This window comes from Macaca nemestrina, unplaced genomic scaffold, assembly GCF_043159975.1.
Source record: "Macaca nemestrina isolate mMacNem1 unplaced genomic scaffold, mMacNem.hap1 Scaffold_129, whole genome shotgun sequence".
Classification (NCBI taxonomy): Eukaryota; Metazoa; Chordata; class Mammalia; order Primates; family Cercopithecidae; genus Macaca; species Macaca nemestrina.
This window is the reverse complement of record NW_027257612.1, coordinates 121739-147996: the sequence shown is the minus strand read 5'-3', so window position 1 is coordinate 147996 and position 26258 is coordinate 121739. Positions and strand designations below refer to the sequence as shown.

General features: G+C 48.7%; 1 long non-coding RNA gene and 1 pseudogene across 1 annotated transcript; one reads left to right on the top strand and one right to left on the bottom strand.

The window, feature by feature from the left end:
• Positions 1 to 3615: 3615 nt before the first annotated feature.
• On the bottom strand, positions 3616 to 14353 carry LOC139361280 (uncharacterized). The gene is made up of 3 exons (XR_011618829.1): positions 8742 to 14353; positions 8601 to 8656; positions 3616 to 7914 (listed from the first exon to the last, which is right to left on the bottom strand). It is a non-coding gene; the product is annotated as an uncharacterized lncRNA (long non-coding RNA).
• Positions 7966 to 8301, top strand: LOC139361279 (small EDRK-rich factor 2-like; annotated as a pseudogene).
• Positions 14354 to 26258: the final 11905 nt, after the last annotated feature.

Here is a 26258-nt window from a genome sequence, read left to right as displayed (position 1 = left end):
GTCCTTCTGTTCTGAAAAATCAGATTATTCTTGCAATCCTCCATCAGAAGTGGAATTCCTAAAGGCATGGAAAACCAAGTACTAATTTTAACCCCCTCCCCTCCCCCAAAAAAAAACTACTTGTGATCTTAGATGTGAGATTTAGTATTCTCAAATTCCAAATTTGGAAATATTTTGCACGAAGTCCTTATTTTCCCTGTTTACTTGAAAGCTCTCTATTCTTTTGTCCTAAATATCTTCTTTCTCATCCTTCCAAACAGTATCTGAAGATGAACTTACATATCGTTTTCAATGTTAACAAAGAAGATACTACATTTGTCATGAACTGTTTATATTCACAACTCTAGGAGGGACTTCGCTACATCGTGAGGAATAACACGAGTCAGTAAATACGCCACGAATAAGGAACAGTAGAAAGTGGACACATTTCCTGATGAGTGCCGATTTCTCATTGAGCTGCTGACAAAGTTATCATATGGAAAACTAGACAGTTACTATGTTAGTTCTACTTCACTTAAGTGACCGAGTCATTGTTGTTTCGGTTCCCTCTCTCGTCTGGGGATGAGACACACCTCACAAAGCTGTTTATGATTTCAGGAACACACACATCAATGAAGTGACTGTCCCTAAATCGTTGCAGAGGGTACAGTAACCTGCCAAATTTCAACTAGGTTGCAACCAACAACTGTTTTCATCCTACACTCTCGGGTGCCAGCGAGATGGTGCATTCTTGGATCCCTGCGGGAGCCCTATTCCTGGTGCCACAGAACACACACACATTTACATTCACATAGTGTACATATATGAGGGTACACTGTAACATGTGTACCTGCATAGAGCGTACACACATCCGAATACGTAGAGTGTACATAAGTGCACTACATGCGTAGAGTGCACACACATCCAGATCCATGTAGTATACACGCATAGAGTGTACACACATCCAAATATGTAGTGTACAAACAAGTTCACTACGTGCGTACATAGAGCATACATACATCCACATAGCAAATGTACATAGGTACGCTAACATGTATGCACATACATAACATGTACACCCACCTATATGCAAACAGTGTACACAGGTATACTATAACCTGTATGTACATGCATATGGCGTACACATGCACATTGGTGTGTACACAGGTATGCTATTTGCTATATGTATACACATGCATATAGCATACATTCTTATCCAGTGCACGTAGGTGCACGACAGGATGCATACACATGCGCAGTGTACACATATGCACATGTATACAATGTACATCAATATACTAACGTATAAAGCGTATACACATATACAATTGTGTACATACATATGCAGCATGTGTATGTATTAGTGTGTACATATCCAGAAGTTTCTTCAGTGTGCATAGTATACATGCATGCTTGTGTGCACATATGTATATATACATCTGCAGAAATAATGTGCACATAACCACATGGTGTATGTACACAGGTATGTATATGGCATTAAATACGTGCATGTATGTACACACGCAGAACAGATAGGTGTCCAAGTAGTGTGCATATAACCATAGTGCCCATATGCCCATACACACATATACACATGTACATGCATGCCTACAGCATGCACGTGTGTAAGACACATATGTAGTGTACATACCTATACATTGCACATACATGCACAGTGGAAATACAAGTAGTATGGGTACACCACATACACACACGTACATTTATACAATACACATATACCGAGAGCCAGAATGTGTCATGAGTATTAACACTGCGGAAACGCTTCCGGTTCTACCTAAGTGAATTTTTTTTCAAACTATAATAGAACTCATACAAAAAGGGTTTTAAGGAAATGAATAAAGCTAGTGACAAAAACAGTGAGAAGGGCACAACCACTTTCCCTCAGAGTTCTGGGCCTGACCGTGGAAGTTCAGAGGTCTCCTAATGCAGTACACATCAGAACTGACTCACGATGAAGTGCTCCTTAAAAATTAAAAATGTGTCCTCATGTTTTGGCCTTTGAGACAAAGCCTCTTAGTTAATCGAGTTCTGACTGAATGTGACTCACAGTACTCTGGCAGATTCTTCATTTTCTGGTGAGACAGACGAATGTCCCAGGGTGAGGTCAGTGCCAGACTTTTCGGGGTCAGCTTTTCAAGGAGCGATGTCTGGCACAACAGAATCCAACACCATAGTAGGATCCCCCACCCAGCCACTTAGACGCTTTCGGGTACTTACTCTGCTTGTTTCCCTTTCTTGAATTCAGCTGGGGAAAAAAAAAAACAAAAAAATCAAAACCAAAAACAAACAGCCCATGTATTTGTGTGTCTGAAAAGTTAATACATCCACATCCAACTTTCTAAATGAGACACGGCAGGTATGATGGTCACCGAACAGTGGCCACTATTGACAAAATATAAAGTCTTCTGCAAACAGGAATACAAAAGTCAAGGGAATTTACTTCACATATTAAAGCTGTCAAGGGTGCTCATGAAAAATGTACTTAGAGGTTTTCCTTTAAAGTTATTTTAGAGGATTTTTAAGTTGCAATACTTAAAAGCCTCTGGGAAAAGAAAGGATACAGGTATCTGGAAGATTTATACTAAATGATTTTCATGTCTTTTTGACAAAGTTAAATAAGGTCAGCCTTGAAGAAATGAGTTCCACTACTCTGAGGCTGTGGATGGAATCCACAACACCAGACAATTGAATAAACAGCAAGGCTGCACACACAGGACACAGGCAGTGAGCCAGCCTGACTAGTTGTCAGGTTCTGGGTCAGTTCTACCCACTTCTGCCCAGGCCCCACTGGAGATGAAAACCTGCCCTTTAGAAGCCTTCAATCCCCACCTTCCAAAATCTAATCCTCTTCAACTGAGGCCCGAGTCCAAAAATCTACTGACATCTTAGCACCTGTTAGGCCAGCTGTCCCCCAGTCTTTTTGGCACCAGGGATGGGTTTCATGGAAGACAATTTTTCTGGGGGCTGGTTTTGAATTGCAACTGTTCCACCTCAGGTCAGGAATCGGATCCTCATAAGGAGCACCTCCGAGATCCCTCACATGCAGTTTATGATAGGGTCCCAGGGCCGAAGGAGAACATGCGGCTTATGATAGGGCCCCGCACCTAGGAAAACATGTGGCTTAGGAGAGGGTTCCAGCGCCTAGGAGAACAGGCGGCTTAGGAGAGGGTCCCAGCGCCTAGGAGAACAGGTATTAAATGAGTTGACAAGCCAAAATCCACCCGATCTACCACTCCAAAACAAACATACACCACTGCCCAATATTAATGTGAGCCAAAAACATGGAAGTCCTGAGGGCCCACACTGACCACAGCCAGACACCACTTCTGCAAGACCAAGCATGTGCCTAGAGATCACCCGTGATGACCCAGGAGAGCAGCTTTGAGCAGAGACAAAAGTTAAGGAGAGGCACATGGGCCAGGGTGCTGGGCGTGCCCGTCTTTGTGACCTCACTGAGATTGTTGACCTCTGACCCTTGGTGTCCGTCCTATGGAGGAGGTAGCCCCCAAATCCCTGCCTCCCTTCAGCACTGACTGAGGTGGCCCTGAAATCTCCCCAGGGCTGAGACTGCTTCTAAATCCTGTGAACTGTACACCCACATAAATGAACAAAAAACAATATATCAAATATGCAGACAGGAAAAGGGAAATATGTGAATCCTTCCTTATTCAACAGGCATTTAAAAAGTAACAGGAAAATTGTGATAGTCTTTAAACAACCACCAGCTATCACGCCCTGTTGACATGTTTTAGCTAATCAGGAACATCTTTACCAAGCACATGTGCGTTCAGGAAATCAGTTGACAGGTCCCAAATAACCTCGGAGCTTGTGACCTGACCCCCACTCACGTACATCACCTCTCCAGAGGAACGTGTCCTGGACACCTTTCAAATGGTGAGGAACAGGAACAAGGGTAGCTTTCCCTCAACACCACAAAACAAGCTCGATCCCGAGGAGCCCGGAGAACAGCGATGTTTGTTTAGATGCTTTCCCACTGACCTTGTCAGAGGGAACGTTCCCATCCCACAACACCCAGTGTTTTACTCTCCCTGGGATACCAGCAGCCGTCAACCCTCAACAAGCTGGAAACACAGGCCAAGATGACAGGAGGCTTCTCTCCATTCCCTACTGAATTCGCTCAGGACACGGATGTTCCCAAACACACACGGCCCCGAGTATTCCACACCTGGAGAACATTCAAACAACAGACGCTGCAAAGACATTCCCCTAAAGAGAAACTCAGTTTCTAACTTCCCTTAGGGAAAAATATGAGACCCAGAACTTTCCAGAAAATCAAGTGTGGGAGGAAGCCACTCACCTCTGGCACTTCCTAAACCTGCCTTCCCATGCAGGGATGTCCCCGCGACAGCCCCGTCCACCCAGGACGGCAGCAGGGCTCAGGCAGCCAGCACCTGGGCAGCTGGCAAAGCAACCCCAGGGTGAAAACGCCATCCCAGGCACCACTTCCCGGAGCCCCTCAGCAAGAAAAACAGAGGTGGGACAGAACCGAGGGCTGACTCGAGGCTGGGGAGCCACAGACCCACACAGCTCAATCATCAGACATGCTCTTCTGTGGACAGAGCCCAGCCCAGGGAGAGGCCAGCACAGAGACCCTCGTGCCGGCTCCACGGGCCAGCGTCCTCCAGGGCTGCAAGTTTGTGATCACAGCTTCAGAATTTGGTTCCAGAATCTTCCGGAATCAAAGACGCACCAAACTGTAAAGCTGCCAGGACAGCAGGGCCCAGGAGCAGGCTCAGGGGAGGACCACGTAGAAACCCCACACACAGCACACACATATGCATGCTTACTCCACACATGCCACCCCTTCACCCAATACTATACACGCAAACGCATGTATGCACTCCATACACACCCTCAAATACACTCACCAAATGATGCGTGTACACACTCCACACACACCCTCAAATACATGCAACACACATGAACATGCTCACTCCACCCACACCTGCTAAATACACTCACTACACACGCACAAACGTGACACACCTGCACACTCATTCCAGACATCACACCCCTCACCAAGTACACAGGTGCACACAACCCCAAGTCCAGAACCTGCAGACTCCACAAGTTTTGGTTTCCCCCACTGTATCTCTCATCACATGAGATCCACACACAGCTGTCATTTACTGACATCTAACACCCGGGGAGGCCCTTAGACAGAACTGCAGTCACAAGTCGGCTTCATTCAGGCATTCATCACCAGCCTCCTGAAGCCACCTCCTGTCCCCACGGGGAGGGAGGCCGAGACCGGAGACGTCACTGGGCTTACAGATCCCCAGGCTGGCAACCCAGCGAAATGAGGAGGGCTCGGCCACGGCCCTGGAGGGAGACGGGTACTGGCTCAGGTATGCGGAACATGAGTCCTCATTTCCAGACAGTGTCACCTACGACAGCGTCAGGTGAAAGCCAATGGTTTCACATTCCTGGGATAGACAGTCCTGGAATTCCAAGGGAAGCTTTTTACTCCTCCCCTCTGAACACATGAGGTCCATGGTCCTCTCACATCTAACACTGGGAATCCGAATCGGTGACTCGTTGTCCACCTGAGGACCACCCAAGAGGATCCACACATCTGCTACAATAGCAGCACTGCGCCTGGTCTGCAGGGGAGCAAAGAAAATCCAACCTTTATGACTAAAACTGCATTACCCCAACACTGGAAGCCTGCAGTGTGTATATCGTCAAGCCCCCACATCTGCACCACCTGCAAGAGGAACACAAGCACTTAGTCCCGGGTTCTCAGGACGGCCTGCGAGGTGGATGCCGGCACCCTTCTCATCTCCCAGTGGAGAGGAGAGAAGGCCAGGGTCAGGACTGGTGTATCAGGAGGGTCGGGGTTCAAACCCCATCTGCCTCACAAAGCAGCCCTTCCCGTTCAAGTGACTTCGATCATCATCCTTAAAATGTACCACAGTCACCAGCAATTCTGAGTGCGGCTCCTTGGGACGTCATAAGCAAGCATTTTGTTAGAAAGATTTTGCCAAATCTGCTTTCAAAATACTATGTTATGAAATGACTAATGAAAATTTGAGCTATGAAATATAGCATATAGTTAAATGAATCCCAAAATGACTACCGCGAAGGAAGTTTTAACTTGAAGTGAAAAATATCCTCTAAAGGACATCAGCCAGAATTATCTTCAATCATTACTGATCCCATATGCTTCATGAATTATACAGCATCATCTCAGATATGAACTTAAAATCATTAGCTGAAAGCACATTTCAGCACAACCAAAGTTCTGCTATAATAAGCAGCACAGGCGTCTCTGGAGAGGATTTTAATTGGGACTACAAACAATGCGCACGATCGTGGTAAGAGGTTTCATGCTGGCTGTTCTCCAAGGTCCGACACAGAGAAACACCACTAACCTCAAAGAAACCTGCTGCTCTGTAATGAGATGAGAGATGATGTGGACGGACTACTGTAAATATTTGAAAAGGAGAAACAATCATATCAGTTTCCCTTTACATTCTTAGAAAAAACCGATTTTTCTTTTGGGATGATTTAAAAAGAAAATGATATTTCTGGATTTTTTTTTAATTATTATTATTTTTTTACTTTTCTTTCTGAGACTGGGTCTTGGCTCTGTTGCCAAGATTGGAGTACAGTGGAGCAATCGCAGCTCACTGTAGCCTTAAGTGATCTTCCCGCCTCAGCCTCCAGAGTAGCAGGAACCACAGGCACGCACCACCACACTCAGCTAATTTTTCTGTTATACAGATGGGGTCTTGCTATGTTGTCCAGGCTGGACTTCAACTCCTTGGCCTCAAGTGATCCTCCTGCCTTGACCTCCCAAAGATTTAGCCTAAGCGACCATGTCTTATCGGAAAATAGACATTAGAACAAATGCATTTCTGTACGATTTTTTACCTCTTTTCACTGGGGAAAAAGGTAACTTGCCACCAAGGGTCGGACACAAAGACGTTACTGCAGGCAAGAGCGCTGTGCATCCCGGGAACCACTACACCACGAGGTATGGCCGTGCACCCTGGACGCAGGAGTAACACACGAGGCTAGCACAGGCCGATGCTGGCCCTCTCCAGAAGTAGGCCTATCCTTCCTCCTCTCCTCAGCCCCCTCTCCCTTCAGGCCTCAGTGGCTGCTGACAGGGGAGAGGCCACAACTAGAGGAGTTTCTCAACTCCACCAGGGACAGGAGCCCCGGATGCTGGGGACTCAACTGCTGCCCTCCATGCCCACCTCCTTCTGGTCCAGACTTCTCAGGAGTCAGACGTGGCCACTTTGACCCTCTTTCCCTTCTGTGGCTCCTACAAAAACTAGTCCAGCAAGCCCAGGCTGCCTCACACTCCAGGGACACCCGGCACAGGCCCCCTCCATGTCCTTATCCAAGCTCCTGGGGCCAGAAGGGTCTTGCAATATTTCAATTTCCACTTGAGCATCCTCCGCTTGAAATTCAAAGTGCTCCGAAAAGCATTTCCTTCCAGTGTCATGAGGAAGCTCGGAATGTTTCAGATTTCGGAGCATTTTGGAGTAGGGACTCTCAGCCTTAATTTGAACCTCTTCAAGGAAGCCACACACTGAAGCCCCCGATGTCCACCCTACACAATCCCAGCACACCCTCTGAAGTCCTCAGCAACAGATTTTCTTTCTTCAAAAATAACCACAAGTCACAAACTCACACGCAATCACAGAAGGGGGTTGTGGACACCCGCACAGACGATGAAATTTAACTGTCACATTTTTACCTGGGTAATTTAAAGTCATTCCTCGAAACACACCTGTTTTACTGAGTTGCATTTTAAGGTGAACACACACAAATCATTTCAGGGAAACAAACGTCTCTTTGGGCTGCGTGTGGTTTCTTGACTCCCGTGAATAACTCAGCGTTCACCCTCACTTCTGGATAAGGGAGACGATGCAAAGAAATCTGTTAAAACAAAGACATGAAAACAAGTTTAAGAAGGGTTTGAAAGGGAGCCGCTGCCGTCGCCATGACCCGCGGTAACCAGCGTGAGCTCGCCCACCAGAAGAATATGAAAAAGCAGAGCGACTCAGTTAAGGGAAAGCGCCGAGATGACGGGTTTCTGCTGCCGCCCGCAAGCAGAGGGACTCGGAGATCATGCAGCAGAAGCAGAAAAAGGCAAACGAGAAGAAGGAGGAACCCAAGTAGCTTTGTGGCTTCGTGTCCAACCCTCTTGCCCTTCGCCTGTGTGCCTGGAGCCAGTCCCACCACGCTCGCGTTTCCTCCTGTAGTGCTCACAGGTCCCAGCACCGATGGCATTCCCTTTGCCCTGAGTCTGCAGCGGGTCCCTTTTGTGCTTCCTTCCCCTCAGGTAGCCTCTCTCCCCCTGGGCCACTCCCGGGGGTGAGGGGGTTACCCCTTCCCAGTGTTTTTTATTCCTGTGGGCCTCACCCCAAAGTATTAAAAAGTAGCTTTGTAATTAAAAAAAAAAAAAAAAAAAAAAAAAAAGAAGGGTTTGAAAAGTTCCTCCTGTCCCCCTGGAGGGGAGACGAGGACGCCTGGAAAGCTCACGGGGGACAGGAGCACAGCCTCCTCAGTGTGCCATGGACGACGCCTCACCAAGGGGAGAGCATGATGCCTGGAAGACTCACAGGGGTGGGAGCACAGCCTCCTCAGTGCTTTCTACACTCAGCAGCTTCAGAAATTCCTGCAGAAGCAGAACACATGAGAACTGAGACTGGAACACCCCAAAGAAAGGGGACGAGGGGTCTAAAAAAGCATTCGATCATTACCAAGGAGCGCGGGCATGAAGCCGCTTCAAAGACCGTGTGAGAAGTCACTCATAGGCGTTTCAGAAAATAAGGGTAGCGCGAGATTGCTCCATCAGCTCAAACAGGCTGCCGTCCCTCAGGCCATGAAGTCCCTGACATGAGACTCTCACTGAGCAGAAGTCACTCGCATCTCTGCCAGAGAAAGTACTACAAGCTGACACATAACCTCATGAAACCTGGGCTTCAGCCGGTCAACAGTGAGTCTGACATGGTACATCCCTCCAGATGGTTAAAGACCCCAGGGGTTCATCGGACAACCTCGAAGGGCTGTGTCTGTCCAGCCCCTTTTCCAAGTTCTGGATGATTTTTCCTAATGTACTATAAGCAGCATGTTCCAGTAGAGACGTCATTAACTGACTCTGGGTCCTCTTAACTTTGAAATTAGAAACACACTTGGCCAGGCACGGTGGCTCATGCCTGTGATCTCAGTACATTGGGAGGCTGAGGCAGCTGAACTGCTTAAGTCCAGGAGTTTGAGTCCAGCCTGGGCAACATTGCAAAACTCCATCTCTACAAAAAATACAAAACTAAGTCAGGCATGGGGACACGTGGAACATGTGCCTGTGGGTCCTGGCTACTCAGGAGACTGAGGCAGGAGGATCGCTTGAGCCTGGGAGGTTGAGGCTGTAGTAAGCCGTGCTCACACCACTGCCTGGGCAACAAAAAGGTTTTTTTTTTTTTGTTTTTTGTTTTTTTTTTTGTTTTTTTTTGTTTTTTGCCTGTCTCAAAAAAACCAAAGAGAATAAGAATTATATACCTGACTAGCCCAAAATAAAAGAGGCCTTGTGGAACAACCTGAAACACAGCTGCAAATTCTGGCAGGGCCTCCCCTGGCTTGATTTGTGGTGAGTGCAGGACCGCTCTGAAGGATAGGACCCCAGGCACCTTCCGATACTAGACCTTACGGTACAACTTCCCTTCGCTGGACGGAACACTGGCCTTGGAGCCTGGGACACCCTAGGGCAGTGCCACCATCCCGAGGCCACCATGGCACAAGCAGGCCCTACCATCAGGAAGCCCGGGACATCCTGGGGCAGTGCCACCAACCCGAGGCCGCTGTGACACAAGGGGGCCCTGGTGCCACTGAGAGGTTACACAGCAGGTCCAAGCCCAGGCCAGGAGTGAAGAGGCTCCACATCCTTTCCATCCCTCCATGTGAGTCCACAGATGTCTTGGAGCAGAAATGCATCACCCTCAATGTCCACGGGTAAGTTTTTGGACACAGAATCTGGAAGCATAAAAGATGGTTCTGGGCTGGTTGGTTGCCGGCTCGGATCTGTCCTCTTTCCACACAAAACCTGGCTCACACCAAGCAGCGTCTAAGTCCTGGAAGACCTGCTAAACACAAGTGCAGTTACAAAGCAGAGAAACTGGAGGGGGCCGGGCTGTGCTCCAGTGGCACCAGCGTTTCTCAGGAAGACCCCAGGCATTACAGAGTCCAGGACAAGGGCTTCCTGGGATCCAGGACATGGAACAAGAACCCATTTCCCAGTCCTGTTGAATATGAATCGGCTAAGGGCCGTTTCCATCAGAGGACTGAGCACCGCCCCACAACATCTTGGTATGGGTATGTTATTACATACGTTGGTATGGGTACGTTATTACATACATTGGTATGGGTATGTTATTATCCATACCAAGGTAATAACAAGCCCGTTACCAGCAGGAGGCTGGTGATGAAGACAGGAGGACCAGATGAGCACGAGGGATCCTGACAGATCATCCCTGGCACCGAGCAAGGGGCGGACAGTACCCCCTGTTCCTGACGCATCAGCCCTGGCACTGAGCGAGGGGTGGCAGCACGGCCTGTGCCCCTGCAAATGCAGAGGGATGTGAGGGGGCCGCAGGCTGGGCTTGGAGGCTAACTCAACCACCTGCGCTTGCACTTCCGTTCCTCATGGCAGGAAAGTGAGGCACAGGCAGCATTAGGGCTCACCTTGCCCCCGGGCTGCACTTTTTTCTGCTTATGAGTCGTGCTTGCTTTACATGGACAGGCATAGCTATAATAACGGTTCCCTGATTATTTCGCTGCCTACATAAAGGGCTTTCAGAATTCACTTCCATCCTTAGGAAAGGCGGCCAACACCAGGCTGTCTCTCTTAAGATGCCATGTCTCATATGGGGAAAAAAAAATCAAGAGAAATCACATAAAGGCCATAAAATACATCAGTTTCAACACTAAAATTTGATAGTACGCTTTAAATTGAAGATGAGTTAAGTCACATTTCCAAACCTCTGAAAGCACGGTTACTGGGAGGAAGTGGTTTGCAACACACAAAGGCAGCTCTGTAGAAGGGCTCAGGCTGGATGAAGGCTCAAACGTCAGTGCAAGGAGAAAGACTGAACAAACTCTCTCTTGCCCTGCTGCTGTCCTCTTCCAAAACACACTGTTTATCTGTCAGTTTAGAACAAGGCCTAGGGAGGTGGGAGACAGGCCTGGGAGGGTCACCTAGCATCCAAGCTCCTCACCCACACAACAGCACCAGGCTGAGCTGAGCAGTACACACAAACACGACTAATTCTCCCCAAAAAGAAGACGGAAGGCAGCACACTGCCACGCCAGGCACCCTGCAGATGAGAAGATTGAGGGGAGCCAGAGGTACCTTTAATCTTGCTTGCATGGTGGAGGGAGAGGAATAATGCCACTCACTTGAGTGTTGCACAATTCTTTCTAGCTCTGAGTGGCAGAAAACAAAAATGATAGATGCTTCCTCAGATAAATGTTTCTGAAGAACTGAACATAAATTACGTTCAGGAAATAGCATTACGAATGCCTCAAGTGCTTCTGTTTTCAATAATCCCAGAGTAATTCTATAAACCCGGGAATCAGTCTCACCCAACTCCAGGATCACGGCCCAGGTGACGTGGGCACATATATCCCGAAGCTCCAATGCTCAACTGAAGTGGGGCGAGTGAAAATGATCCTGGGTATAATTTACACGGACACAGGAAGGTGGCTGAGCCCCAAACCCCTAAACCAGGAAGACCAGTGTCCTTCAGGGACCTCACCTCTGTCCTTTCCCAGCCTCTGGGAACCACCACTCTGCTGTCTACTGACACAAATGCCCCTCCAAGGTACAACACCAGGAAGATCATCATTCAAAACTGAGGAACGTGGCAGAACAAAGCTGTCAGGAGATTTTAATCACCAACACCACTTGTTACATGATCCAAAGATGATTAAAATCCCAGGCCCTTCAAGACTGAATGTTATCTATACTTAAATGCATTTAGTCACCGTATTGGGGGGTTATTCCTTTGTTTTGCTGCAAATATATCCAACTGCTGTAAAAGCAAAAGGCAATTTGTTAACGAAGCTTCTTGGAGTGTCTCAACAGGCCTCGAGGTAGGATAAAAGGCAGGACTTCCTGGCAGAAACGCTCAGCTCTGAGGTCAGGTGGAGTTCTTGAGCACCAACCAAGGCGAAATAAGGTCGAAGACCACGCCACACTTTCCTCAATCACATCTTCATTCCATGTTTCCTTCTATTTCTCACGACTTCACTGGGAGAAATTGTGCCGAAAGAAAATGGAAACACACACATACATAGGAGACCCTACAGATGCTGAGAATGGGTGCAGCTGTCACAGTCCGAATGTCCTTTCAGGGCCATCTGACCTGGCTGGGATCCAAGTATCCAAGTGCAGGATTGTATGTCAGACCCATGAAGCCAGGATTACAGCCACTGAACGGCAGGTTTCCATCCCACAGAAACCGGCCTTGCTTGGGGCTTCCTCGGGGACCACCGACCTCAAGCCACCACCCGTCAACTACTTCAACTAACCTACATCATGGCAGAGGCCTCCCTAGGCAGACCAGTCCTGCCCAGGTCCTGCTTCATGGCAAACCCTCCAGACAAACGTCCTTGGCCTCTTCCGGGAGGCTGTGCTCGGAAGGTACCCTCATTTACTTCTGTGGCTCTGAGACATTTAACTAGAGCCCAACACATTTCTTCCTGTTCACATAGTATTGAGTTAAAAGATTTTTATGAGTCAATTTTCACTGGGAAAAATTCCATTTCAGGAGCCCCAGTGACCACAATGAAAATGTTTTTACCTTCCCTTACATGGCATCGGCAACGCCAGGTCCAGGAAACGTTCTGGATCTCAGATGATGGCATATCCACTCACAGTAACTCTTGGTCTTGTTTCACAAGCTATCAAATGCTGCCCAGAGACAGAAAAAAACCCACAACGTGGCAGGGAGGGACGAGCAGCATGAGTTCTAAGGCCACCCGGGTCTGCTGACAGAGTGGTGAGGGGCAAACAGTGCAGGGTCTAAGGCCAGACCGCCCGGGTCCCGCTGACAATGTGGCTTCAGGAGTTTCCTAAACCCTCTGGCTCTCCAAGTTTCATGTCAGAAAAATGCAATGATAACCGTGTCCACCTCGTTTAAAAAAAAAAAATATATATATATATACACACACACACACACACACACATATATATATACACACAGATACACACACACACGCGCACATATATATACCCCAAAGCTACAGCCCTATAAAGGTCATTAATCCTAGTTATCCTCAAGGCATTGAGCGATCAATAATGAGCCATCCCCCTGCTGCTGACCTGCCTCAGCCCCATCCTCCGGAAACCCCGCATCCACACCAGCCACACAGGATGAGGCCAGGGAAGGAGCAGGACTGTGTCTTGGGAACTTAAACTCTGGAAGCTGAGTTAAATCAGTGCCACTCATATCTTGTCACCAACTATCTTGTTAAATTGGGGGATTCCATCTCTGGGGATCTTGAAGGAACCTGAGGCTCTACATTGAGTGAGATGAGCAGTCGTGCTGGAATGAGACGGCAGGGAAAGCAACTGAATCTGGGGTCGCAGCTGCCTGAGACTTGGGTCCCACCGGGAAAGTGGCACCAGGGCCCTCAGGACAGTGGCGGAGGTCCCAGGAGGCAAGTCCCGGCGCAGAGACTCATGGACCCAAAGATTGCTCCAGGGACAGGAGGGGCTGCTGTGCTGACAGCCAAGAGGCAGGCAGCCTTCGAGCTCCTCCAGCTGCCATCCTGCAGGCAGGGAGGACAGTGCCCAGACCACCCCGGGGCTCCCCCAGCCTGCCAGGCTGCTACTCTTACTCCAGCCACTGACAAGAGTCCCCATGTTCCAAGCTAGGTTGAAACAGTGCCTCAGGCCTCGGGGCACATGCACCCCCCTGCAGGGCCACTCCTACCCAACACCTGGGGATGGCTATTCCCACACATCCCCAACTCACAGCAAAACTTAAAAATGAAAGTCGGAAGATACAGCCAGGAAACCAATGCTCAAGAAGCAACTCCAGGGTGACTCTTCCTAGAGCTATTGCTATTGAACATCTTTAAAAACATTTCCAGGGTGACTTCCTAGAGCTATTGCTGTTGAAAATCTGTAAAATTCTTCATTTCAAAATTAGCTTTTATTACACTGTCTTCCCTATTCTACCAAGACTCTAGAAAACAAAACCATTACAATTTCCAATTCTATCTTATAGCAAGTTAGAAATACACGTTTCCTCAAAGGATTCTACGTGTTTGCTTGGCAATATCCTTTCCATGCCCCGTACTACTGCCCACAACAGGGAAGGCTTTTCCAACCCAACCCAACCCAACCCAACCCAACCCAACCCAACCCAACCCAACCCAAGGGCCCTGAGACAGGCCCCTAACGAATCGTCTACAAACTCTTGAGACAGGCTTGCCCTGACAAATCATCTGCAAACTCCATCTTCCATTAAAAACAGTACCGAAAATGAGCATATTACCACTTTTTAAAAATTACTGTGAAGTGGACAGTGTTCAGTTCTGTGAATTTCGGCACACATATTCCCATAATCATCATCACACAAGCAGAACAGTGCAACAGCCCCAAACCCACTCACGGGGCCTCATAAGCATACCCTCCCATTCTCAGCAACCACCCTCTCTGTGTTCTCCTATCCCTCGGGTCTGTCTTTTGCGAGCGTTGTGGCAAAACACTCACAAAATCACGATTTCCTGGGCATCGTGCTTGGAGGTGCACTCAGGGTGTCCTGCGATCGACAGCCAGGCCTCGGGGCTGCTGGATATTTATTATTCCACGTATGGCTGTGGCACATTGTAACCTGTTTTGGGCAACTATAGACAGCGCTATTAACATCTGGGCACAGTTTTTCTTAAACATCAGCTTCTGTTTCTCTAGGGTAAATACCCAGTATTGGGGTCACCGGGCCCGACGTTTGTGTGAGTTCAGTTTTGTAAGAAACCCAAGCTGTCTGCACCGTGCTGAACCCCAGCATCGCACAGGAGTCCCGACTGCCTGTCCTCACCAGCACCTGGGGCTGTCGGAAGACCTTAGTCAGGCGCTGCAGCAGGGGTGTGAACAAATTCACTGCGGCTTCGGTGCACATCTCAGTGCAACCAGTCATGCTGAAGGTCGTTTCAGATGCTTTCGGGCCATCCTCCCGTCCTTCTCAGTGAAGCATCTGTTCAGGTCTCTTCCGCTTTTAAGTCAGGTGGTTTGTTCTCTGTCAGGAGCCGTGGGAGTCCTGTGCATTCTGGATACGAGTCCTTTGCCGGCTGCATGGTTCATAGACATCTTCTCCCCATCTATCGAAAATGTCTCTCTTCAATTCCCTAGGGGTGTCTTTTATACTAGAAGTTTAATTTTAATGAGTCTTACCTACTTGTTTTCTTCCTTGATTATGGATCATGGTATGGCTAAGAGCTCTCACCCTAGGTCTCGACAATTTCCCTTTCTTCTACAGGTTTTGTAGTTTGGTATTTTACATTCAGGGCTATGGCCCACCTTAGTTTTCATACAGGAATTTCTCCCTGTTTTCACTCTTTTGCATACGGCTGTCCCATAATTCCAGCACCATTTGTTGAAAAGACTCAAAATTCCACTGAACTGCTTTTGCGTCTTTGGATCGGTTCTGGACTCCACTCTGTCAGCTGACCCGTGCGTCCATCTTGAGCATAATTTATGACTTTAGTGGCTGTCTCTGTGAAAAAAGTAATTCTGTCTGGAAGCAAAAGCCACATTAGAAATGCTCTAAATAAGATTCTTCCTCTTGTCAGGAGAGCAAAGCCACTGCCCTAAGCAGAGGTGAGGCCTCAACAGCTCCCAGGCACAACCTTAACACACAATGGGGAAGGGAATTCATTTCAAGGGCCACAACGTGAGACCAGCATAGCCTTGAAAACTGCAATCATTTCACAACAGAATGAAATTCATAAAGAACTGCTGAGAAGCGTATGATAAGTTACATAAATCACTGTTCCTTAAATTCTGATGGTTGACTAGGACAGAAATAGCTTCACGGTACAGTTCAAACAGGAGAAAGGTAGGTAGGGGTGGTTTCCACACCACACAGGACCTGCAGGAAAGGGACACTCTTCCTCTAAACGGGAGATCCCGGGAGTGATGTGATAAACCATGGTGAGAGGCACAGAACGGTGCAAGCCGGAGTCGCCGGAGTCGCGGCCTTCGCCCCACCACAGAGTCTGTGTCCGTGAACGACGAGGCTCAAATGTCAGGCCGGGGCAACCGAGGCAGTTATCAGGGGACAAGAAAACGAGCGCACGGTGGAGGCAAAGGTCTGAAATCGCGCGGCAACTTCGAGTCAAGTGGGACAACCTGACTCAAAATACAGGTTCCAAAAACCATCACAGAGAGCTGTTCCTTGGCCCTGGAAAGGCTAAGTGACCAATGCCCACACTGAGCATCTGCTCCCAGAGACGACCCTGGTGACCTAAGGCCCAGCTCCTCCGAACCCTCGCTGAACCTCAGTGAGGAACTTTGTTGGTATCTTACAGCACATTGACATATTCCCTTAAAATCTGGTATTTCATCAACACTGCAGGCGCCAGCTTTGACTCATACACATTTCGATTAAACAAGATAATTTACACCCTGACCATGCCAGGTAAGAGGTTTACTACAATCTTTAAACAGAGCCAGAGGCTACAGTCTGCTCCTACACAACATCATGTCTCTACAAGTTCGATGGGTTTTTACTTTCCATGTCTTCACTTGCCTAGTGCTAGAAAGCAGATTAAAAACAGAAGGAACCCAGAAACACTATTGAATGAGACTCAAATATCTTGCAGTCATCATCGTGATGAGATGTTTATTAAACAGAAATGTTCTCCCCTGTAGAAAGCAACACACATCAACACACACCGATAACTGTCGACAGCATTCCAGATCATCTTCCCTTCCATGGCCACAGTGCAGGGCAATGGACCACGCACACCTACAGACCCACGGAAAGCGGGGTGACACGGCCGATTCTTGTAGTGAGCAGGCCAGGGTACACTCAAAGTGCATCTCTTTCCAGAGGACCGCCACGGAAAGTTACACATTTATTCCACGAGTTAATGGCACTGCACCCAACATTTCTGTAAGATTCTCTTAGCAAGCTTTTCCTTCTGCCTAAAATGTCCTGACACAAACTGAAAAAGCTCTTGGAGCTGCCAAAGACTTCAGTATCCCCTTAACTATTGTCATGCACGCCCGTGTGAAGAGACCACCAAACAGGCTTTGTGAGCGCAACATGGCTGTTTATTTCACCTGGGTGCAGGCGGGCTGAGTCCGAAAAGAGTCAGGGAAGGGAGGTAAGTGTGGGGCCGTTTTATAGGATTTGGATAGGTAAAGGAAAATTACAGTCAAAGGGGGCTTGTTCTCTGGCGGGCAGGAGTGGGGGTCACAAGGTGCTCAGTGGGGGAGCTTTTTGAGCCACGATGAGCCAGGAAAAGGAATTTCAAAAAAAAAAAAAAAAAATCATCGCTTAAGGCAAGGACCGGCCATTTTCACTTATTTCTGGTAGAATATTATCAGTTAAGTTCAGGCAGGGCATTTGAAATTTTGTGATTCTTCAGTTACTTCAGGCCATCTGGGCGTATATACGTGCAAGTCACAGGGGAAGCGATGGCTTGGCTTGGGCTCAGAGGCCTGACAACTATAGTCTTTACTTTTAAGGTGTGGGGTCAGATCATATAATCCCCAACTAAGCTCCTGATGCTGTGTGTGGCATCTAGTAACAGTAAGTTCCATTCCTGGATTACATTTGACTCAAGAGTCCACAGTGAGAACGATTTCTGGTGAATGAAACCCCAGGCAGGAGGGTGATTCCACTGGGCAGCTCTTCACACACAACCCAGGAGCTGAGGGGAGAGGAAGAGGCCCACGCGCGTCCACCGTGTTCACGCCCCCTTGGAATGCGCCCCACTCCTAGAGACCCGGACCCAAGGGAAATCTGACCTGAAAATGGGCAAACCCTCACTTTGGCAGAGGGACAGGGACTCGGGGCCACAACTTGACCTCAGAGCAACACAAGTGCAGACACAGCACCCCAGGACACCCTCCTCACCCAAATTCAAGGAGGAAAACCAACCCCCCGCCCCCTTGCGGAAACCCCCGGCGGCTGGAGCAGACGCCTGCCGGCGTGTGCAGCCTCTGCCGTCTCACATTCCGGGCTCAGCACCTGTGCCTCAGCCCTGGCACTGCTCGCCACACCCACAGGTGTGCCAGGAGGGGCAGGTCCTAAGGTCTCCACTGCACCAAAGCCTGCAAGCCGCCCCTAAAAGTGGCCTTCAGAGTTTCTTTCTAGCCCTAAGATCCCAGCGCCCCTCCTACAATTCTAGGCGGAAAGGTGAACGGAGACCAATGGACAGAGGTGTGTGCGAGGACACGCCAGGCAGCAGAACTGGGCAGGAGGGCACTAACGCTCACTAAGCAAAGAATCAATGTTGCTTGCCACAAAAATGAGAGCAGTAAAGATTTCTTCAAACAGAAATGAGTTTGTTTCATGATTTGCTCTTAATACATAAGAAAGCATAAAAGTAGGCCTATTAACAATTACGTAAGTCTTTAGAGGCCCTTGAACTACTTCTGCCCCGAGTCCTTCCCTTGCTATTTATGGAAATATGGGAGAAACCAGGAGGTCTGAGCGTGGACCTGGCCATGCTCCCAGGGGCCGAGGAAAGTACCCATCTGTCCAGTCTTCCCTCCACCCCACGGTTCCCTCCTACCCAGACTCTTGGGCTGACGCGGCTCATGCCCTCAACAGCACCATCATTAAACGTTTAGCTTCGCATCACGACGGCTTCCTCTGGCCTCCTCTGACCACTCCTGAACCTGAACCTGCAGTCAGCACTAGTCTGCAGGACACGCGTTGACAAAGTTGATGGATCACGGCCTCCAACGAGGGAGGTGCCAGGCAAGGAGTCGGAGAGCCGAGGATGGAGCAGCCCTCACCCACGGAGGCGAAGGCCAACAGCGGCCACCACCGAGGACCTCCCTTCCCACCCTGAGGGCAACAGACACGCAATCATACACATTTCCCTGTGGGAAAATCAGTCAGTCCCTGGGGCCTCGCGCCCGGGGTGGGGGAGCATCATGGGGAGATGCCCCAGCCCCAGCCTGGCTCTTCTCTCTACAGCTCCTTTTCCCTCCTCTTCCCCCCGCCCCTTCCCACCCCCTCCTAGCCTCAGAGGCTCCTTCCTCAAATTCTTTCCCCTTGAGGAAGTCATTCATGCCCAAAATACAAGGCAAAGTCAGGGGGGCTCAAGAGAAAATCCATACCGTGGCTCGCGTTTTAGATTCTCATAAGCTTGAGAATAACCAAGCAAGAATCTTTGGCATCTGAATGTGATCTGAATGCATCTGAGCACAATGCCTGGCACTGGCCCGGAGTGGATCATGGGTGTCTCGGACATCTTGGCAACTCTACACCAATTATTTTGAAACACACCAGCAGAATAGAATCATGTGAATAGCTGCTTCTCAGTTAAAAGTAGGAAAAGACTCCAAAAGCTGCCCTCAAGGATCATCCTTCCCACGAGGAATTTCTGCATCGGGCCCTTCAGGCACAGGCAAGACCCCCGGGCCCAACTCCCTCATCCCTGCGTCATAAAGCAGCAAAGACCGTGGGGAATAAAGCAAGTGAAGGAGTCAGTCCCGCACAAAACGGGCTCCAGAAGCCACAGCCACTCTCCCAGTGTGGGAGCCAAGTTCAGAGACCTGGAAACACCAGCGTTCCCAGGGAGGAAGGCAGAACAATGCCATTTCCCCCTAGTTTAGGGAGACACCACCCCACGTCCTCTGGCCTTAATAGAAGAGAGACTTCACATAAATGATTTCAATGACTCCACCACACACAGAAAGTGGGCTGAGGGCTAACACACCCATATAAATGCCTGGCAAAAACACATTAAATGAACACACAGATAAGCAAGGTTCTCTGTTATCCACCAAATATTCAGAAACAAATCCAGTAAGCAATCTCTTTGCAATCAAAAGACCAATTCAGAGGTGCAGATTAAAAAGAAACATACAACTGAACCCTTAATACACCAAGAAGCAAATTCCACGGAAGTGTTATCACATCACCACCTCCCAGCTGAAGGAAGCAGCACTGGCCACTGACCAGCTGTTCACTCGTGGGTCAGTGAACGAATGGCAGTGCTGCCCAGGACAACGATGAGATGTTAACCTGAAAAGGGCAAAACTGCAGAGGCTGGAGGGACCTTCCAGGTAACCCGGCCCCCTCAGTGGACAGAGGACCCCCGTGGGGCCACAGAGCCCAGAGCTCCAGTGTGTTCGCGGCAAGGATTCAACTGCAACCCTGATGATGTCCGAACGCCTTCTGCCCTTCTGTGTCTCTGCCCCACTAACGGGGAATCCGTGAATGCTAAGGAAATGTAACGCATTTTACAATACATGTAGATTTTTAGCAAATTAAAGATAAACAGTGACAAACTTTGAGAATTAACCAAAATATAGTTCAGTGAATGCCCAAACTCAAAGCCAGTCTCCAAGAGGTGATAATCTGTGTGTGGTGGTTAACGCCTGTGAATCCCAGCAGTTGGGGAGGCTGAGGCAGGAGAATCACTTGAGCCTAGAAGGTTGGGGTTGCAGTGAGCTGTCATTGTACTACTGCACCCAGCCTGAGAAACAGAGTGAGCCTGTCAAAAACAAACAAACAAAAACAAATTAAAGGAGTTCAAATGAACTCGCCCATACCCTTTAAATTTTCATTAGGGTACATGGGGTGATCTAGTTCCTTTTTCCCTTGCAATACATGAATAATCTAATAATTAAATATAATCTAACAATTACATGGGAAAATTTAATTATTTTCCCATTTCATTATTCCCTATCTCAGGGAAAAAGTTGAAAGTATTCCCTATTTCAGGGAAAAACCTAAAAATCATTTTAAACCTTCCTTCTACAAAACAGTATACTCAGTCATCTCTATCTGCTTGATCATGTGGAATTCAGCTTCACATGTCTACAACACAGTTTTTGTGAAACAGCGTTTATGTAGACAGGCAAGAGAAAGAAACACTTGGTCTATGTAGAAGCAGCAGAAGACACGTTTTAACAGAAAAGGGAGAAGATACCACCGTGTGAATCTGGAAATTCTGTCCTCACCTTGTCCACACACAGAAAACACCCAAGCACGTGCCTAGTGTCCAACAGGAGCACAGAAAGGACAGGGATCCCTCCAGTTGTTTAATGACCAGCCCCACTTGTCACCGCCACATAACAAAATCCGCACGACAACTTCAGCACGTTTCATTCACGATTCCATGGAAATCAGGCTGAAGAACATACAGATGTTTTGCCCACATTTAAAAATCCAAGTGTGGGACTCATAGAAATAAAACACATTATGGGTTCACTTAACTTTTCCAAATTTTTACTTGGAGAAACCTATCAAGTTCTTGTGAGTTACATCCTTAAGTTTTTCAATAATTTTTCAATGCAAAGGTCGGGCAAGACTTGTAAAAAGGTACACACATACGGCCCGGCGCGGTGGCTCACACCTATAATCCCAGCACTTTGGGAGGCCGAGGTGGACAGATCACGAGGTCAGGAAACCGAGACCATCCTGGCTAACACGGTGAAACCCCGTCTCTACTAAAACTACAAACAATTAGCCAGGCGTGGTGGCGGGTGCCTGTAGTCCCAGCTACTTGGGAGGCTGAGGCTGGAGAATTGCATGAACCCGGGAGGCAGACCTTGCAGTGAGCTGAGATCGCACCACCGCACTCCAGCCTGGGTGACAGAGGGAAACTGTCTCCAAAAAAAAAACAAAGGAGGTACACACATACATGCCACGTTCTTCTCTCAAAGAGACAGGCCCTTTTTTAAGATTCCAGAAGTAAATGTGGTTGTCACCCTGCTTTTGAGAGGATGGGCTGTGTTTTAAGCATGAACACACTTTCCTCCATGCACCAAGGATGCACCATGGGGGCAGTGCTGCCGCCGCCTCCCCAGTCTCTGCTCAGGGTGGGGCAAGGGGAGCTCCGTTGTCTCCGGTATACACCGTCAACGGGCCAGGTGCTCAGGAGGCGGCTTCCAGGACTCGCTGTAGGCATTTGTCAGCAGGGCAGGCAGTGCCTCGTGCTGGTGGGCATCCAGCAGTAAGGGAGTCTTGCACTTCACTCCCTGGGCCCAGCCCCAGACAGAGGGGAAAGAGACACCTGTATCGTAACTCATGTGTATTTATAGATACACAGAGACTCTGCAGTGCAAGGTGCAGAACTAGAAGGAATCATGGAAATAAGAGGGAAGACATTTGGTGACGACTGGAAGAGCCACCTCAAGCCTCAGCACTTCCTGCCGGAGCCCTCACTGACCAGACTCCTCCAGGGTCACTGCCACTGCCTTGCCCAGCTCATGACAGGGCAGACAGTGACAGAGCCTCAGAACAACCGCCCACTCCTTTGTCACCAGCCCAGGGGACGAGCTATTCATGAGTGTCCCAAAGCCTGAATGTGGGAACACAGAGGTGACTGAGCAGAAAGGGGGACAGCCACAATGGCCGCGGGTGTGCAGATATTGCGGGGCACCCCAGCAGCCCTTTCCGTCTTAAAGAGGACGGCCACGGGTGTGCGGATGCTCCCGCGTGACCCAGCCGTCCTTTCCACCTTATAGGGGAATGGCCACGGGTGTGCGGATATTCCCGGGTGCCCCAGAGCCCTTTTCACCTTAAGGAGATTTTCACAGTCTCATATCAGTCTCCAAACTATTCAGTGAGGTTGAAGGAGTATCATTGTGGACCAACACTGATTGGCACCAAGTAAGGGCAATTTTATAACCATGTCTCAACCGTGAAACAATCAGGTCTTTGGCCATCTGGTCTAAGCTTTTTCTGTAACAAAGTTGGATAATTAGGTTGAACTTTGGTTTTCCAAAACTTGTTACAGAAACCACATCTTCCTAGATGTGGCTCTGTGGTGTCACGTGCACACATCAGTAGCCAGGCTTGCCAAGACTCATGGCACGTTCCACGTTCACCTGAGAAGGCTGCTCAATCACTGAGGGCTCTGGCATGCTCTGAAATGAATTTGCCACTTCAGCCTACACTCTACTCCCTTGTTTGGTTAAAGAAACCCAAAAAGCAGAATTTGTTTTGGCCAATCGCCTGCTGACCCAACTGCAGACGTTTTAATTAGAGTACTTTCATTGCATCCTAGAAAGCAAAGTCATATAGATCAACTCATTATTACCACTCCGAAGGTTTAGTAAATCTCCAGATAATCAGGCAAACATTTTAAGAAGCTACATTAAGGTTTACAATACTCAAAATTTAAAACTACATCCATGCTTCAAAAAACCACCATTCCCATTTTAGATGGCCAAATGCACATGAGAAAGAAAGAAACGTGCTGAGCGCATTTTTTGGGTAATCTTATGGAGAAACTGCCACTTTAAAAATGGCTCTAGTTCCTGGCTCCAGATGGGTGTGGTGGGTTGCCTCACTCAATTTCAACTCCACCTGAAGCTGGGACACTAGAAATCCATTCCCAGACTCCAGGACACCAGAATTCCCACTTCTGGAAACAGCCTGGAATGCAGACCTGTAGCAGAGAATTCTTTCCTGCCCACCCTAACCATCCTCTGTGGAAGGCGACAGTCAAAGACAAGTCCACCCCCCTAGGCGCAACTGCACCACGAAGAACCATTTCAAGGTGGGAGGTGATTGATTAGTGGGAACAGGCAGTTTAGCTAATCACTTATAAGGCAGAGAAGGGGGCTTTGAAGGCCTGTATCTGGCCTTGACCTCGGTAAATGGTCATCAGCCAGTCAGCCTAAGCCACATGGGAAGGGGCTTCTTGCAGTAAAAGTGGGGGCGCAGTTGTGGGGAGGGGGAATGTCTTAACCACCACTGTTTTACAGGATCACAGGGCTCAGGCAATGTTCAGTATTATCACACACCAAGGTTTTTACAGTCTGAAGAAAACTACAGTCCGAAGGTGTCAGTTCTCAAAGCCCCTACGTTCCTCCTGCTAAGATTCCCAGAGGGTCTCCACTTCTTGCACCGAACCCCAACTTGCACAGGCACCTGCGTCTTCCTCCTGCAGCAAATGCAGATAAGAAGCTGTGGCTCTGCTGCGGTAATGATGCCATGCAGCCCTAACACCACAGCAGAGCAATGGCTCTGGCCTGAATGTCCCCAAAACCTCATGCTGAAACCATCTCCGACGGGATACATTAAGAGGTGGGGCCTTTGGGAGGTCCTGCTCTCAGGACTGGGCTTGGTGTCCTTGTTGGGAGGCCTGGAGGAGCCCTCCTGCTCCTCCACAACGTGAGTTCTGACGAGACAACCGCTGCCACGCAAGACCCGGCGAGATGCTGCCGTCTGTGAGCCACAGGCCCTGGGGCACCAGATCTGCAGGTGCCTTGACCTTGGACTGCCTTGACCTTGGACTTTCCAGCTTCCAGAGCTGTGAGCAATAAATGTCTCTTTACAAATCACCCAATCGACAGCAGCCGGACAGAGGCAGGAATGTCACAACATGAGTCACTTTCTCAGTGGGCCAGAGGACTCCCCATGAGCCACCACCGTAAAGCAAGAACTCCCTGGAGGATGGAAAGGGGGTCACAAGGAATTCTACCCAGCACCAGGGTGTCTGTCCTTTCTTGCAGGAAGATAGCTGAGCCATGGCAGGAAACTACAGGGTGGGTGGGGCTGGACAGTAATGTGTCACCTGCTCATCTAAGCCTCAGTCTCCTGCCTCTCATCACGACAGTGGGGGTAACAGCCCCCTCACCTGAGCTGTTGGGGGAGGTAAGAGTGCTGGGTGACTAACAATTGTTAGCTCCACAGAAATTAGGCAAGGAATCCGCCCCATGTCTTATAAAACCAAACCAGCCCAGGAATTCCACATCACTACTAATTTGCATGGGAAAATGCCGGATTCTCCTGAGTTCTGGCATGTCACTTGTATTAATAAAGTTTGCACAGTTTTCACATAGTAAGTATATAAAACAGGAAAATAAATCATGCAATTTGGAGGCTGAAGCAGGAGAATCACTTGAGCACAGGCAGTGGAGGTTGCAGTGAGCCAAGGCCTCGCCACTGTACTCCAGTCTGGGTGACAGAACGAGACTCCATCTCAAAAAATAAAAAGAAAGATTTTGCTGCTTCATACTAGTAAAGTGGGCACATTCTACATGCCAACTCTTATTCAAAGGTCGCCTAACACTGACTCAGGAACTCTGGCCCTGATGTGCTTGGAGTTTTAATGCTAACAGTGTTAAAGACCACTCCCCCAGGAGCTCTGAACAAGTACTCCAGGTATACGCTGAACAAGACCACACACTCTCTGACCGAAATCTAACTTCACAGACCCAAACCACAGAAACACAGAAGACACTGCTTCTGTCCAACTTTTTGTTCTGCCATCGTTTGTGTCCATTATTTCCTACAAACCATCTCATTAGAATTTAAGGCACACAAAAGGCCAATACAACAGGGTTACTTTTCAAAGGTTTGGAGGTGAAGAACAGATACAATGCGTTCGCTTCCTATTGCTGCTGCAACAAATTACCACAAATGCAAACCTCCTCTGAGCCCTGGAAGTCAGGAGTCCCAGGGCTGAAGTCAAGGGGTCAGTAGCTTGTATTCCTGCCTGGAGTCTCCCAATTCATAGAGGCCACCACGCAGCTTGACTCACAGCCCCACACCCCTCCTACCACTGCCCCGGCCTCAGCCCTGCACCCCTCCGGCCCCTGCCCCTGCCCCACCCCCGCCCTCAGCCCCACAGCCCTCTGGCCTCTATCTCGTCCTCAGGTCTCCTCCTCTGAGGCAGACCCTCGTACTGCCTTCTCAAAAGGCACATGTGAAGACACTGGACCCACCTGGACAACCCAGGGTCCTCCCCCATCTCACTGTCCATTACACTCACATCTGCAAAGCCTCTTTTGCCATGGAAACTTCATTAGACTAACAATCATTTAACAAGTCCATTCTAATGATGTGAAAATTGGCATTGTTTTCCTCCTAATGAACAGATCAGTCACCCAAGTAACCTATAAATATTTGACTATTAAATATACAATACTGTAGGAGACAGAGATGAGGAAGTGGGTTCCTCCCTGAAAGACGACTGGACCCTAGACGGAGGGATGAACATTCTGAACAGAATCAACATAACTCAACATTGGAGTCGGAGAGGCCAAGCAATAAGACGTTCAAAAAAGCAACCAG